At 36.5% G+C, this 17,500-nt stretch overlaps 9 non-coding genes across 9 annotated transcripts; 7 read left to right on the top strand and 2 right to left on the bottom strand.

Moving 5' to 3' along the window:
* The first annotated feature begins 3,349 nt into the window (after positions 1–3,349).
* On the top strand, positions 3,350–3,422 carry Trnaa-agc (transfer RNA alanine (anticodon AGC)). The gene has a single exon. It is a non-coding gene; the product is annotated as a tRNA-Ala (tRNA).
* A 1,781-nt stretch (positions 3,423–5,203) lies between these two features.
* On the top strand, positions 5,204–5,276 carry Trnaa-agc (transfer RNA alanine (anticodon AGC)). The gene has a single exon. It is a non-coding gene; the product is annotated as a tRNA-Ala (tRNA).
* A 998-nt stretch (positions 5,277–6,274) lies between these two features.
* Positions 6,275–6,347, top strand: Trnaa-agc (transfer RNA alanine (anticodon AGC)). Its single transcript has one exon. It is a non-coding gene; the product is annotated as a tRNA-Ala (tRNA).
* Positions 6,348–8,013: 1,666 nt separating this feature from the next.
* On the top strand, positions 8,014–8,086 carry Trnaa-agc (transfer RNA alanine (anticodon AGC)). Its single transcript has one exon. It is a non-coding gene; the product is annotated as a tRNA-Ala (tRNA).
* A 1,699-nt stretch (positions 8,087–9,785) lies between these two features.
* On the top strand, positions 9,786–9,858 carry Trnaa-agc (transfer RNA alanine (anticodon AGC)). Its single transcript has one exon. It is a non-coding gene; the product is annotated as a tRNA-Ala (tRNA).
* Positions 9,859–14,327: 4,469 nt separating this feature from the next.
* Positions 14,328–14,400, bottom strand: Trnav-cac (transfer RNA valine (anticodon CAC)). Its single transcript has one exon. It is a non-coding gene; the product is annotated as a tRNA-Val (tRNA).
* A 1,763-nt stretch (positions 14,401–16,163) lies between these two features.
* On the bottom strand, positions 16,164–16,236 carry Trnaa-agc (transfer RNA alanine (anticodon AGC)). Its single transcript has one exon. It is a non-coding gene; the product is annotated as a tRNA-Ala (tRNA).
* A 567-nt stretch (positions 16,237–16,803) lies between these two features.
* Trnav-cac (transfer RNA valine (anticodon CAC)) lies at positions 16,804–16,876 on the top strand. The gene has a single exon. It is a non-coding gene; the product is annotated as a tRNA-Val (tRNA).
* Positions 16,877–17,405: 529 nt separating this feature from the next.
* Positions 17,406–17,477, top strand: Trnap-ugg (transfer RNA proline (anticodon UGG)). Its single transcript has one exon. It is a non-coding gene; the product is annotated as a tRNA-Pro (tRNA).
* Positions 17,478–17,500: the final 23 nt, after the last annotated feature.

Raw genomic sequence — 17,500 nt, 5'->3', positions numbered from 1 at the left:
TCATATCTTCAAGTTTAAGTAGTAACTTTTGAAATTATCTTATTTAAATTTGATTATTTCAGACCTGGTAATACAGCATACAACTTGAAAAAACAGGCTGGTATTTGCCCACCCTGCCCATTATTACCAGCCGTCCCTGCTTATCTCCATCAAGAATAGTCAAGCTACATCCTCTGAGGTCAATGACCAGTTCGGTGACAATTATATCTATCTCATATAATGGAAATGTATGGCTGATGAGAAAGAATGTTTACACCCATTACCTCACTCCACTCAGGTGTGATTGATAGAATAAAATATGATGATGAGGATGGTGATGATGATGATGATGATGTATAACGATGATTTAGGACTAAGATGGTTGAGTGGATAGGGCAAGGCAATTGCACCTAAAGGATTCTTCCTCAGCTTTTGTCACTCATTCATTTACCTGGGCCTGAAAGATGCTTCCATTGCTCACACTGTGAGGTTGCACTGACATGACCTTCGCCTTCATCTGGGCAAAAACTCCCAAACCTGAGACTTGTGAAGTTTTTGTCAAGATGACGGTTGCTTTAATCCATCGATATAATTTGAAGGACGAGTTTTCTGGCCAAAATTTTTAATTCGTGCGTGTGTGGGTTTTTTCTTTCTTTTTTTTTTTTTTAAATTTTCTAGAGTATGTCAGTACATTGGGTAACCAGCAATATTTTCTGGTAGAGAATGGCTTATGACCTACAAGCACGTGTCTATATGAATCATTCTAATATCCTTGAATCGAGATGAATTGAGAAGACTGATTCGAGCCATCAACCATGACAATTATCTGTCCAGTCATATGTGACTATGTGGTCTAGTGGTATGACACTCGCTTTCGGATAGGAAAGTCCTGGGTTTAAGCCTCTCTCGGCGCAAAGTTGAGTCCTTGGAAAAGGCTCTTTACTTACATTCATATAAAATGAGTACCTGGCCGTTAACAGTGTTGTCTTTGTCGGACAAAAAGTGTAATATCACCTAATAGGCGTCATGTCCGGTTCTACATTTTACGTGTTTCTGTTAGTCAAGGACGCTTTGTAAAGTGTTTTGAGCACGTTTAGTGGATATAAAAGCTGAAGTTTAGAAAAATAGATCAATAAATAATTGAGACGGCCAAATGAAGGCACGTAATAACAATAATTATCTTATTACGGACTTACATTGGGAGAGAGAGAGAGAGAGAGAGAGAGAGAGAGAGAGAGATAGATAGATAGAAAGAGAGAGAGATAGAGATAGATAGATAGAGAGAGAGAGATAGATAGATAGATAGATAGATAGAGAGAGAGAGAGAGATAGATAGATAGATAGATAGAGAGAGAGAGAGAGAGAGAGAGAGAGAGAGAGAGAGAGAAAGTGAAAAAGAGAGAATGAGAAGAAAATTTAGAACGAGTGAGTAAACTATATATTAAGACCGAGAGATAGATAATTAGACAGACAGACATATAGATAGATAGATAGATAGATAGATAGATAGATAGATAGATAGATAGATAGATAGATAGATAGAGGCACAGAGAGAGAGAGAGAGAGAGAGAGAGAGAGAGAGAAAGAGAGAGAGAGAGAGAGAGAGAGAGAGAGAGAGAGAGAGAGAGAGAGAGAGATTATATAAAGCCAATAATATTATAGAAATTACTAAAAACGTATGATTTGCCTGGAATTAGCCTTGTGACTCCGCCCCCTTTGATTGTCTTGGTTTTGGTTTTGGCCACACCCCCTGCGTCGTGATTGGTTGGGTGCTGTGTTATTGTTAATGTTTTTGTTTCCCTTGTGTCACGCGGTTGTGGCGAGCGAGGACGACGAGCGAGTGAGAGGCGATTGGAATGGAAGAATGGAGGAAACTAACAATGATGATAATATTAATTTATGGACAGATAGAGATAACGGACAGTGTGTGTGTGTGTGTGTGTGTGTGTGTGTGTGTGTGAGGGGGGGTGGGGGGGGGGGGCTGTGTTTGAGGGTGTGTGTGAGAGGGTGTGTGTGTGTGTGCTCTGTGTGTGTGCGGGGTGGGGGGGGGGATGTTTATGTGATTGTGAGTGTGTGTGTGTGTGTGGGGGGGGGGATGTTTATGTGATTGTGAGTGTGTGTGTGTGTTTGTGTGTGTGTGTGTGTGTGGGGGGGGGTTGTATGTATGTGTGTGTTGGGGGTGGTGTTTGCGTATCTATGTGTGTATGTGTGTTTGTGTGTGTGTGTGTGGGGGGGGGGGGGGGAGGGAGGGGGGGGGGGAAGAATTAAAGGATAGAATAAATATATAAAATCGAATCAGGAGCGTACGTTTGTGTGCTCAAAATCAAAGCGCCATTACAAACCGTCCCAAGCCAACAGCAACACTACATGACGTGAGGAACGAGACATGACACCTGTAAGGCGCAACGACATTTTCTCATTTCTTGTTTTCCTATTATAATACAGATAATGCTATTACCGGCCATGAGGTATTTATGGAGTTACACCTGAGTACGGTGAGGTAATGTATGCAAAAAATACCTTTTCCAAGGATCAAAATTTTACCCTCTCCAGAACGGGACTCAAACCTGACACCTAGAGGTTGTAAGTCGAATGCCATGCTATGACCAGATCACCAAGTTGAAAAACAATCATGAAAAAATATAGTCAACAATTTATTTTAGCCTGAGTACCTTGGGTCAGTTACTCTGTCGACTCAAGGAAAAACCCGTTTATTCTCTCTCTCTCTCTCTCTCTCTCTCTCTCTCTCTCTCTCTCTCTCTCTCCTCTCTCTCTCTCCTCTCTCTCTCTCTCCTCTCTCTCTCTCTCTCTCTCTCTCTCTCTCTCTCTCTCTCCTCCCTCCCCCCCCCCCTACACACACAAACACACATATAGACAGAATGAAGTTGACGTCACTCTGGTCTTTGTTATAGTTTTTTTTTAAATATTTTTTTTTTTTTTACCATCCGCGTTTATGAGTAATTCTCGCTTAACTGACTATAAACGTTCAAAGTTACACATGCTTTTGTGTGTTGGTCCGTTATATTTCCGGATGGCAATGTTTTTTTGATCAAAACGACCTTGCCTTGTCCTTTCGGAGATGGACAGCCAATTTGGAGGTCCATCGGACGTCAGATTACATTGCTTTTATCTTAGCGCCTACAACATGGTTATATAAACATCATAATAGCCATAATTTATTCATAAGTACAGTGTTGGTTTATTTTTGAAAATCTATTTTAGGACATTATCCTCCTCCTCCTCCTCCTCCTCCTCCTCCTCCTCCTCTTCCTCCTCCTCCTCATCATCATCATCATCATCATCATCATCATCATCATCATCATTACCAACACAAGTTATACTGGTTAATTTCTGACCCAGCCGTTCAACAGGGGCTGTAGCTCAAGTGGTAGAGCGCTCGCTTAGCATGTGAGAGGTACCGGGATCGATACCCGGCAGCTCCATTTTTTTTTTTTTTTTCCATCAGTCAGACTTTTTAATATTTCCTTGTTCACTTTACTTGATCCCCCCCCCCCCTTTTTTTTTCTTTTCCTTTTTTCTTCTTTTTTCTTCTTCTCTATTCCTTCTATTTCATTTCTTTTTTTTTTCTTCTTTTTTTTTCTCTTTTCCTTCTATTTTGTTATTTTTTTTCTTCTCTTTTACTTCAATTTTTTCTCCTCCCCCTTCTCTTTTCTTTCCTTCTTTTTTTCTTTTCTTTCATCTAAAAAAAAAGAATCAATGTAATTCATATAGGTTTTAGCAAAAAAGTTTGTTTTTTTTTTTTAAATTGATAACAATACAAACACACATGGCATATGTATAGTGCATAACCATGATTAGGTTATGTTCCATGCGCCTCGGAGTTACAAGTATGACAATATAAATAGCACTCTCACCCCCTCCCCGCCCCCCCCCCCTCCACACACACACACACACACCCACAAACACACGGAAATACGAACACACTAACCTTTATTGTGCAGTTACAATGTGACACCCGCCTTCGGTCATTCTATAAAGCGCTTTTAGCACGTATAGTGGATACTGCTCTGTATAATAATTAGAAAAAAATAATAACATCATGAGATATCGTCGCCAAGGCATTCCATGAAGGAATAATATAGATAATTCATCAAACAAGATGTCTGATGTCAACAAGAATCACTCATATTGTCCAAGTGAGCAAATTGGGGGTTAATAATCTTGCTCAAGTGCCTTAAGGGCAGCTACAACCCGGGGCCTTCCAGGTCACAGTGCAATGCCCTAACTACTCGGCCACTTCGCCCCCTAAAAGCTCAAGTTAATAGACAATACATTTTTAGACGTGTTGCTGTTGGTCAGGGATCATTTATGTAAAGCGCCCTGAGCACGTTTAGTGGATATTGCTCTCTCTCTCTCTCTCTCTCTCTCTCTCTCTCTCTCTCTCTCTCTCTCTATATATATATATATATATATATATATATATATATATATATAGCTAAAAAAAAATCTCAAAGCTCAAATTAAAGCGCCTAGCGCCTAGTACATGGTAATTTTCATCACAAACAAGAACAATATCAATGTGATAAGTATCTATCTATTTCATTACTCTGTTATTGGATCTGAATTATCGTCACTATCATTATCACACTCTTTATCAGTAACCTTTGACCTCAGTCCATTTCCAGGTCAAAAAACAGGTCAGATTGATATTGATGCGATGTGTTTATCAAAAAACAAACAAAAAAACAAAAACAAACACACACAACATCCGCCAGCCGTTTATAGATAGTATGCGCTTGGTTAAGAAGCTCACAACATTGCCATCCGGAAGTATAACGGACCAACACACAAAACTGTGTGTATCCATGAACGTTTATAGTCTGGTTAATACAGTTCAGTGAGCATTACTCATAAACGCGGATGGCAAAAAACAAAAACAAAGACCTTAGTGACGTCATCTTCTAACTATCTATATAATGCACAAACACACAAAAATTATGTATAACCTTCAACGTTTATAATCTGATTGATAGATTTTAGTGGAAAATACTCATAAAAATGGCTGTCTAAAAACAATAACAAATTCTGAGTGACGTCAATTTCGTTCTATCTATATGTGTTGATATGTTTCATCTGGCGGGCAGATGAGAGTAGTTTACTTAGATGTATAGCGTCAATGATTTAAATATGACTGATGACCTCCGTTCTCTGTCCCCGGTTGAGGTCAAACAACTGGTCTATTTCTGGCGCTCTTACATCATCAGGGGCTGTAGCTCAAGTGGTAGAGCGCTCGCTTAGCATGTGAGAGGTACCGGGATCGATACCCGGCAGCTCCAATTTTTAAATATTTTTTTATTCCGTCAATAGTACAATCACAATTCTCAAATAATTCTCTAATTACTATTATTAAAACGAAATGATTGACTGCTATAATTAAAAATAAAACAAATTTTTTTTGGTCGCTTTTTCCGTATTTTCTTATTTTCTAACAGTTCAATTTACCGATATTAGGAGCTATCGCCAATAATAATAATAATAATAATAATAATAATAATAATAATAATAATAATAATAACAACAATAATAATAATAATAATAATAACATATAAATAATAATAATAATAATATAATAATAATAATAATAATAATAATAATAATAATAATAATAATAATAACAATAATAATAATAATAATACCGATCACTCCACCGCTGCTCTTTGTGGCCCTATCTCAGTTTGCGGCGCTAACTTACGGCTGACGCCAGTCTTCCCTTGGAATAGACCTCAGAGAAAAATTTCCCCTATGGGATGCATAAAGGGTATTTTACCTGTTGCTGTACAAAGATTGGATATTTCTTAACAAATGTAAACACCCAGCCTTAGTTTTTATGCAAGTTGCAAACATTCACATGGGTCAGGCTGAAAAAAAGGTCTATAGATAGTTCGAAGATGACGTCACTCATGTCTTTGTTATTGTTTTTTGCCATCCGCGTTTATGAGTAATGCTCACTGAACTGTATTAACCCGACTATAAACGTTCATGGATACACACAGTTTTGTGTGTTGGTCCGTTAAACTTCCGGATGGCAATGTTGTGAGCTTCTTAGCCAAGCGCATCCTATCTATTACAATGATGATGTTGGATATTTCGAAAACTGTGAACACTTGTTTTATCACGTGGGTCATTGTGAGTACATTTTGGAATGTGTACAACGAATCAAGTTTGTACATCATGGAAAAAATGATACAGATCCAACCTCATTATCACCAATCTTTGACCTTTGTCCTTTTCCAGGTAAAGAAACGGGTCTATTTATGGCGTTCAACGATCATCAGGGGCTGTAGCTCAAGTGGTAGAGCGCTCGCTTAGCATGTGAGAGGTACCGGGATCGATACCCGGCAGCTCCAAATTGTTTTTTTTTTTTTAATTTTTATATCCCCGTCTTCACCGCCGTTCTGATGACTTCTGCAAATTTTTTCTTTCTTTATTTGTTTTTTTCTCTCGTTTTGTTTGTTTTTCTCGTTTTGTTTGTTTTTCTTTATTTCTTTCCTCCCCCATTATTTTCTTTTTCTTTTCCTATTTTCATTTTAAAACTAGACAGTCTAGTGGAAACCCCACAATATTTGCGGAGAAATAAATAAAGGCCGTTACGAACGGCGGTCAATTCTTTTTCTTCTTGTTTTTTTTTTAAACCCAGGCCATCCTATCTAATGACCCTCTTAATTAGTAACAATTTTATTTGTTAGGTTTATTATCAAACATTCTCAACATCAAACTTATGTTTAGTGGTAGTAGCAGTGCGGCTATGTGGTCTAGTGGTATGACACTCGCTTTCGGATCGGAAGGTCCTGGGTTCGAGCCTCGCTCGGCGCATAGTTCTGTCCTTAGAAAAAGCTCTTTACTCACATTCTCTCACCGTACTCGGGTGTAAAATGAGTACCTCAACAGCGTTGTCTCTGTCCGCAAAAATTATAATATCGCCTTACAGGCGTCATGTCTTGTCCTAAATGTTATATGTCGGCCAGGGACCCCTTGTAAAGCGCTTTGAGCACGTTTAGTGGATATTGCGCTATACAAAAGATCAATTTTTTTTTTTTTTTTTAATAAAGGCTTTGTCAGTTACTGCTTCTATTCTCGTCCATTATCTATCGGATTCTTTTTTTTTTTTTTATTTGGTTAAAGGATGAAATAAAGGGTTGAAATATTAATGTTGCCTGAGGGGTTCATGGAGGATGGAGGGTTACTTGGGCAGTTAGGGGATATATTGGGTTGGTAGTTTGTAATTGTATTACTATTTTAGAACGGCGGTCAATGAAACAGTAACACACCACTTGCTTGAATGTCAACCTCTTGAAGACCTGAGATGCACATTCCTCCCACCAAATCCAAGCATCAGTAACACACTTTATAGTCACCTGGAACAACTACAAAAGACGTCTAACTTCTACGTCATGACACAAGACTGAAGGGCTAGAGCTCAGGACAGCTGGTCGCTGGTTCCGATATGTAAGTAAGTCAGTAAAGACAGCGGACATCTATCTGTACAAATAAATCATTTTAAACATTTAAGATAGAAGATTTTTTGTCCATTATAACACAATGTTAAACTAGGTCCATAAATGGTTTCGGATGTCAGACCTGCATATAGATAGTATGCCCTTGGCTAAGAAGCTCATAACACTGCCATCCGGAAGTATAACGGACCAATACACAAAACTGTGTGTATCCATGAACGTTTATAGTCAGGTTAATACAGTTCAGTGACCATTGCTCATAAACTTAAACGCGGATGGCAAAAAACAATAACAAAGACCTGAGTGACGTCATCTGCATACTATCTATACTTGTAGGACGTTTAAGACCGATTGTAGCTGACTATAATATATAAATAAGACTATAAACGCTTAAGGTTACGCATAGATTTGTGTGTGTTTGTTGATTTCGTCCGGCGGGCAGCAGATGCGATTATTCGACTCTAACCCATAGTATCAATACGGCTGATTACCTGTGTCTTCTATCCCATACCTGCTAGGTAAAAGTAACTGATCTATTTCTGGCGCCCGACATCCAACAGGGGCTGTAGCTCAAGTGGTAGAGCGCTCGCTTAGCATGTGAGAGGTACCGGGATCGATACCCGGCAGCTCCAATTTTTAAATTTTTTTTTCATACGATCCTATTTCTGATTACACCTGTGATCGTTTTCTTCTTTCTCTCGGGAATGAGATTAGCGGAAGAGTAGCGTCCCTTGATTGGACGTCACCCATAGTCTGTGACGTTACCGCCGGAAAATTTATTAGAGAGAGAACGTCATGTTGGTTGTGTGCATGCGTCTCTCGTCCTCGTGTTTTTATTTATCATTAAAAGAATATTCCTTTATTTATGTACTTAATTATTATTATTATTTTTTAAAAATTCGCCTACAAGACGGTTCTGATAACATTTGGGGTAATATTCTTCTTTGTCTTTCTTAATTTTTGTTCTTCTCATTTTCTTATTCTTCATGTGTATTATTCACTATTAACAAAAATATTTATTTATCCAGTTATGGTTGAGGGGAAGAATCCATCAAAATACCAACGGATGGATGAAACAACGTTGTAGGAGGAAATAACCAAATGATGTGAGGATAATAAATATGTATTTTGTTATATTTCTATTTATTTATCTATTTATATATTTACTCATTTATTTGTACAATTATTTACTAATCGATTTATTTATTCGTTTATTTATGAAGTAATTTATGTATATATATATATATATATATATATATATATATATATATATATATATATATATATATTATATATATGTTTATTTATTCAATTATTGGAATAAATTAAAAAGAACATTTGTATAGGGCATTTTCCTGGATTCTCAGGACACGATACACACAATAATAGAAATATCTAAAACTAAAAATATGTCAACTACACACATGGTATGCGTTTATCAGAAAAGCTCATAACATCCGCCAGCCGGATATAGACAGAACGAAGTTGACGTCACTCAGGTCTTTGTTATTGTTATTGTTTGTTTTTTTTTACATCCATGTTTATGAGTAATTTTCGCTAAACTGTATTAACCAGACTGTAAACGTTTAAGGTTACACATCAGTTTGTGTGTTGGTCCGTTATACTTCCGGATGGCAATGTTTTGAGTTTCTTTGCCAAGCGCACAGCACCTATAACGCACCAACACACAAAACTATGTGTAACACTTAAAGGGTTTGATTGATAGAATTTAGTGAAAACTACTCGCAAAAAATGGCTGGCTAAAAACCATAACAAGTGACGTCAATTTCGATATGTAAGCGCTTGGCTAAGAAACTCACAACATCGCCATCCAGAAATATAACGGACAATACACAAAACTATGTGTAACCTTGAACATTTATGGTCTGGTTAATACAGTTTGGTGGGAATTACTCATAAACATGGATGGCAAAAAAACCCCCCAAAAACAAACAAAAAACAAAACAACAACAAAAAAAAAAAACATAACAGAAAATAACAAAAAAAAAAAAAACAAAAAAAAAAAAAACCCCAAAACCCCAAAAAAAAACAAACAAAAAAAACAAAAAAACAAACAAAAACAAACCAAAAAAAAAAAACCCCCAAAAAATAACCCAAAAAAACAAAAAACAAAACAAAAAACAAAAAACAAAAACAACCCCCGAGTGACGTCAATTTCCTTCTATCTATATAGGTCCAAGTCTCATGCTCGAAGCGATTGAAATAATGCAGGTATCCATTTCTGTCCAGGTAATGAATGACCTCTGATCTCTATCTGCACACAGACTGGGGTACAGGAACTGGTTTATTTCTGGCGTGGGGAAGACAACAGGGGCTGTAGCTCAAGTGGTAGAGCGCTCGCTTAGCATGTGAGAGGTACCGGGATCGATACCCGGCAGCTCCAATGTTTTTGTTGTTGTTTGTTTGCATTTTTTTCCTTTTGATTTTCTTTTTAATACATAGGCGTGACAGAGATAGCTCAATGACAGGAAAACAAAAAGGTGGTGGTATTTGTGTGTATGTCAACAAAAACTGGTGCAAAAGCTGTCGAACTACACGTTCATTATGTGAAAAGGACATCGAGCTCATTTCCCTCTCTCTTAGACCCCACTATTTACCTCGGGAATTCCCACTTATTTATGTCATTGCTGTGTACGTCCCTCCTGATGCGAATGCTAACACAGCTTTACGGGTAATTGAGGAGGAATCATTTAATTTTTTAAGAAAACATCCTGATGCCCCCGTAATAATTCTTGGTGATTTCAATCACTGCCCTCCTATAAATTCTTTTTATCAACACGTCTCTGTTCCTACCAGACGAGATAAAACCCTGGATCTGTGCTATACAAATATTAAAAATTCATACAGAAGCGTTCAAAAAGTAAAAATAGGAAATTCAGATCACAATAGTGTGTTGTTGATTCCAACCTACAAAACTAAATTAAGACAACATAAAGCGATTGTGAAAGAAACTCGTCTTTGGTCAACAGAAAATATAAACAAACTCCAAGGTTGTTTTGACTGCACAATATGGGATGAACTCATGTCTGATAACATGTCACTGGACGAGTGGGTTGATGTTGTCACGTCTTATATTCATTTCTGTTGTGATTTGTGCGTGGACACTAAAAGGATTAAAATATTTAACAACAACAAACCTTGGGTCAACAAACGAGTTAAGTTATTTATAAATATGAAGAAAATCGCTCATATGAGTGGGGACAAAAACAAGCAGCACGAGGCAGAAAAACAATTAAAGAGGGTAATTTATGAAGAAAAACGTAAATATAAAGATAAAATGGAAACAAACCTTAAAAATTCAAATGCATCGCAGGCGTGGAGGATGATTAAAGAAATGGGTGGCGTTAACAACAAAAAGACAGATTTTAACAATGACACACATATGAATATCGAGGAATTAAATAAGTTTTACTGTCGATTCGACACCATTGACAACGTACTTTCAAAAACTAATATCATAACAAAAAATACGTCTCCTCCGCCAGAAATCGAAGAAGAGGCGGTCATCAATGTTCTTAAATTATGTAAAAAGAAAAAAGCACCAGGTCCAGATGGACTTAGTGGGGAACTCATTTCAAACTGTAACAACCAACTAGCTGTCCCTTTCTTGCCTATTTTCCAACGTTCAATAGATGAACAGAAAATCCCAATTATATGGAAAACATCGACTATAATTCCAGTACCCAAAAAGAATCCACCAACTCAGCTGAATGATTATAGACCTGTTGCTTTAACATCAATTATTATGAAATGTCTGGAAAAGATTCTGAAAAGAGAGCTGTTGCAATTTATATATGACCAACACATACTTGATCCATATCAGTTTGCCTACCAACAAAATCTTAGTGTGGAAGACGCACTCCTCACAGTGATGCATTCAATATCAAATCACTTGGATGTTTCACCCGCCAACTACTGCCGAATCCTATACGTCGATTTTTCGTCTGCCTTTAATGCCATGAAAACCAACATATTAATTAGTAAACTGCATGCTCTAAACCTTCCCCATTACCTCATCAACTGGTATAACAACTTTCTCATCGATCGCCCCCAACATGTCAGAGTAGGCTCAAATATATCATCAGTAAAAACTCTTTCAAACGGATGCCCACAAGGGTGTGTAAGCTCACCTCTACTTTACATCCTCTATACAAACGATTGTGTGGCTAGCTTTGATAACTGCCAACTCATCAAGTATGCTGATGACACCGCAATACTCGGCCTGCTCAATGATTCCGTCTCCGAATTTAAATACACTGAGCAAGTTAGTAAATTCAGCAAATGGTGTGCCGATAACTGTCTAGAGCTCAATGTAACAAAAACAAAGGAACAACTGTTTGATCACAGAAAAATAGGAAAAAGAGCAAGACAAATAACAAAAATTAACAATCAGGCGGTTGAAACTGTTGAAACGTTTAAATACCTTGGTGTAATTATAGATAACAGTCTAAGATTTGAATCGCACACCAACAATGTCATCAAAAAATGTAACCAGCGCTTGTATATACTCAGAAAATTAAGGTCTTTCAATGTGAACAGAAAGACCATGATACAAATCTACAAGTCATTAATATTGAGTATCGTTTCGTTTGGCATCACAACGTGGTATGGAAGCTGTGGAACAAAAGAAAAATCCAAACTACATAGAACCCTCAGAGAGGCTTCAAAAATAATTAACACAGACCTTAGAAGCCTTGACACAACTTATATTAATGCAGTTGAGAAGAAATCTTTTAACATTATCAACGAAAAGAGGCATCCGCTGAACGAAAAATTCCAACTTCTGCGCTCCGGAAGACGGTATCTAGAAGCAAAATGTCGGACAAATCGACATAAGACAACCTTCATTCCAACCGCCATAAAATTAATTAACAAATCTTCTGTGGAAAAATGAGACAACCAATGAAAATAACGAGAAGCAGTGTCGTGAATCATCATCATCGACATTGCCGCCGTCGTTATCATCATCATCATCATCATCATCATCATCATCATCATCATCATCATCATCATCATCATCATCATCATCATCATTATCGTAGTCATCATCATCATCATCATCATCATCATCATCATCATCATCATCATCATCATCATCATCATCATCATCATCATCATCACAATCATTGCCATCTTCTTCTTAATATAAGACACTATATTTATAATATGGTTATCTGCTGTCCCAGCAAATATATCGTATCGTTCTATCTGTCTGTGTGTGTGTCTGTGTGTATGTATATATGTATGTATGTATGTATGTATGTATGTATGTATGTATGTATGTATGTATGTATGTATGTATGTATGTATGTATGTATGTATGAATGTAGGCATGCATATACGATGATATGCTGGTTTGTATGTATGTCTGCATGTATTATGTATGTATGTATGTATGTATGTATGTATGTATGTATGTATGTATGTATGTATGTATGTATGTATGTATATGTGTTTGTATGTACGCTCATTTCTTTTGTATACACGTGTAGAAACAATGTGCAAGCGTGTATGTTCGTGTATGGCTGTGTCTGTATTTGTAAATGTGTTGATGTTCATACCATGAACCAAACTGAGCATTGTTTACCTCACATGAATTGCCTTTAATTTGGACAATAAAGATTATTATTATTATTATTATTATTATTATTATTATTATTATTATTATTATTTTGTGATCCCCCCCCCCCTATTGTTTTCATTATACTTTTTTAATTTTTTTTTCAAATGGTGCATATATGGTGAGTTGTACTGTATGCAATGGAAGTTTGGTTTCATAAATTGTATAATCTAATGAGGGAATAAATCAAAACGTTGTGAATTGTTTTGAACATGATGTTTTTGTGGAAAAGCGATAAATGATGTATTATATTATCTATTTATTTATCTATCTTTTTATTCATTTATTTGTCATATAGAATATATCATTTATTTATTAATTTATCTATCTATTTATGTATTTATCCATTTATTTTTCCATCAACATTTTTTATTTATTTATTTGTTGGTCCCTGTCCACAGGCTGGAGTAAAGGAACTGGTCTATTTCTGTATTTATTTATCGATATTTATATTTGCTTATTAAAAAAAAAACCATATACTTATTCATTTATCAACATGTTTTTCACTTTATAACTTCGATTTTTCATGTAGTCATTTCATTATTGAAATAAATATAAACCACATTAATTTGTATGGCGCAATTCCAAGCATTCCATTCTCACACGCACCATTCACAATAAAGCAAGCACACACAACCAACAATAACGACTATTTTCTCCACTAAGATCATCGTCACCGCCAGGAGCCATAAAAGAGGAATGTATGATCCTTTCTCCGTTGTTGGTGTCAAACAACTGGTCGATTTATGGCGTTCGGTAGTCAACAGGGGCTGTAGCTCAAGTGGTAGAGCGCTCGCTTAGCATGTGAGAGGTACCGGGATCGATTATTTAAAAAAATAATATTTGTAGCCGATAACTGTCATCAATTTTAAAGCCTGTTTTCTGTCATGTATTTTTGTGTTTGTTTTTGGTATATCTTAACCTAAATTTATTTTTACTCCTGTTTTCTTTCTCACCAAATTAGGGCTAATAAATAATTTAAAAAATGATGAAAAAAAAAAAAAGAAAAAAAAAAAAAAGAAATGCTTTTTACTGTCGAAGACAAACTGAAATCTTTTATTTCCAGAATCGTGTAGTTCCAGAATCGTGTATTTCCAGAATCGTGTATTTCCAGAATCGTGTATTTCCAGAATACAGCATTGTAGTCTGAGTTTTCGGAACAAAGAATAAAATGTATTGTGTATTAATCAAACAAATAAAAGAAAAGGGGGAAAAAAAAAGAAAAATTGTAATGGTTCAGCTGGGGGTCGAACCCAGGACCTTTCGCGTGTGAGGCGAACGTGATAACCACTACACTACTGAACCCGTTGATGAACAATCTAACAGATACGATTTTGTAGAGAGAGGAATGAATAATCTATTCCTTTTATATCGACATTGTGATCTGTCGGTATGACCGTAGCCTGTGTTAACTCGTAGCCTGACATGAGGACTTGTCTTTTGACGTCATTTATTTGTTATTGATGTTATGCCCTAAGTTAAAAAAACTCACAACATCCACCAGCCGGATAAAACATACCAACACCCAAACCTGAAAAAAATAATTTAAAAAATAGAAAAATATAATTCCCTTTATTCATCCCTGCGGAGAAATATGTCTTTAGGTTCTATTCCAAGGGAAGACGGGAATGATCCAGGCATCAGCCGCAGTACAGCGCCGCAAAGTGAGCTAGGGCCACGTGACATGCTCAAGACCACACAGCGCGGCGGGTGATCGAACTCCTTACCTTTCGGGTACGAAGCAAAGACCGCTGCCACGCTGCCCTATTAAAAAAAAAAGTGAAACCTTGACCATTCATAGTCTGGTTGATACAATTTAGTGAGCATTACTCATAAAAACGTTTCGCTAAAAACAATAGCAAAAAGCTGAGAGACGTCAATTTCGTTCCCTCTATAGATTAGTGCACCACCAAGTGGTTTGTCATTCGTCAGTGATCGATTCCATTGGGTGAACTTTAATGAATACAACTCACAATTTGGTTGTAGAAACAAAGATTGTTTTATCTGCATGCCGTTATTTATAGATAGTTCGAAGATGACGTCACTCAGGTCTTTGTTGTTGTTTTTTGCCATTCGCGTTTATGAGTAATTTTCACTTAACTGTGTCATTCAGACTATAAAAGTTCATGGTTACACAGAGTTTTGTGCATTGGTCCGTTATATACTTCCGGATGGCAATGTTGTGAGTTTCTTAGCCAAGCGCATACTGTCTAGATATAACAACAATTCACATTATTTGTTGTCGTTCAAATACTTTAATATCTTATTTTTATAAACATTGATCGAAATTGTCTATTTATCTATCGTCAATGCATGATCAAAATCCTATCATTTTTGCTCTTATGATATTCTTTTTGATATCATTTCCGTACGGAAGATAAGTAATGAATTAATTGTTAAATTAATTATCCGCGGATTAATTAATCAATTGATAAATTATTATAAATCATATAATTTGCTAGACTATTTAATTTACTATGACAATTAACATAACAAACATAACAAATGGTATAGGGCAAAATAGGATAAAATCCCTTGAATGCCCTTAATATTAATAGTAATGCCATAAATCTATTGATTAAAGATTACAATAATGATACACGTGGTAAAGATAGTATTTCAACTTAAATGTACTCATGTATATGTGGTGTACAAACATATCTTTAACCGTGACATGCAAAGCACACACACAAACACACACACACACACATACACACACACACATATAGAGAAGAAAACCATAATAATATAATAATGCATAATAGTAATTAATCATTAATAAACCGTTCATTACTTTGCATAACAATTTGGAATATTATTCCGCCTCCCCCCAAACAAAACAAAAACCAAACAAATATAACAGCAGAGAAAACAAAACAAAAAAAGACGAAAAAGAAACAAACATAAACAATTAAAAAAAAAAACCCAATAAACAAAGCCAAAAAATACCAACAAAACAAAAGCAGACAAAACAAATAATAAAACCCGAAGAAAAACCCAAGAACACTCAGGAAAAAAACAAAACAAAAAAACAAAACAAAACCAAAAAAAAAAAAATATTTAAAAATTGGAGCTGCCGGGTATCGATCCCGGTACCTCTCACATGCTAAGCGAGCGCTCTACCACTTGAGCTACAGCCCCTGATGTTGACTCTATTCATGAATTTGATATAGATGCTGATAAGCCGATTTGAGAACTTTCAATAATCAACACAATCATATGACAACTCCTTATCTGAGTTAAACTGGGTTTTTACGTTACGTGTTGATGTAGAAAAATTCATTCACGTTCTTCACCCCCCCCCCCCCCTCTCAAAATAAAAAAAAAAAAAACCCCAAACAAACCAGAAAGCAAAAGAGGGAAACATTAACGAAATAAGATTGATAACAAACTCACGACGATATGTGTATAACCTTTCTAGTCTTTTATTAAGATTAAGAGAATATAAGTCAAGAGGAAAATAATATTAAAATCCTTATTACTGGATTGGAAAAATACAAGAAGTCACAGAGTAGAGTTACGGTAGACTTCTGTGCAAGAAGTAAACAAGAGGGGAGTGACGACATTGCATTGGACTTCGACCGATTGTAAACCGCGTGGTCGCGAACACGAACACGAACACACGCACGCGATAACGACCGATGTGTTGTCTGTGATACAAATCTCTCCTTGCCAACGACTTCGTTACTCGGCGCTGCTAGCTCAGCCGGTTCAGTAGTGTAGTGGTTATCACGTTCGCCTCACACGCGAAAGGTCCTGGGTTCGACCCCCAGCTGAACCATTAAATTTTTTTTTCTTTTTTCCCTTTTCTTTGTTTAGTAGAATATTTTTGTCTTTGTTGTTTTATGGAACATGACTTTTTAAAATTAATTAAATAAATATATAAAAAGATGAATAGATAAATGAATAAATAAATAAATAAATAAATAAATAAATTCATCCCATAGGGGAAATTTGTCTCTCGGGTCTATTCCAAGGGAAGACTGGGATAACCCAGGCGTTAGCCGCAATGCAGCGCCGTAAATTGAGCTAGGGCGGGGTGACTTGCTCGAGGCCACACAGCGCTGCGAGTGATCGAACTCGGTACCTTTCGGATACCAAGCAAAAGACCGTACCGCTGAGCCACGCTGTCCCCGTGAATGAAAGTTAGTTAATAAAAACCCTAAACAAAAGAATGAGACTCTGTCACGTGTCATAAAATCACATGACAATCAATCCACGTGACACTCAACAACTTTTGACTGACATGAATGAAAGTCAACAAATTTCGATTTATAACTTGAATTAAATCTAACATAGACACCTCAACAGGCTCGTTGGTCTAGGGGTATGATTCTCGCTTTGGGTGCGAGAGGTCCCGGGTTCAAATCCCGGACGAGCCCTACTTTTTTTTTTTCCCCTTTCA

Source organism: Berghia stephanieae, chromosome 9, assembly GCF_034508935.2.
Source record: "Berghia stephanieae isolate SIO BIC M18660-M18661 chromosome 9, UCSD_Bste_1.3, whole genome shotgun sequence".
NCBI classification, from domain to species: domain Eukaryota; kingdom Metazoa; phylum Mollusca; class Gastropoda; order Nudibranchia; family Aeolidiidae; genus Berghia; species Berghia stephanieae.
The sequence above is the reverse complement of the archived record's forward strand: the minus strand, read 5'-3'. Positions and strand labels throughout refer to the sequence as shown.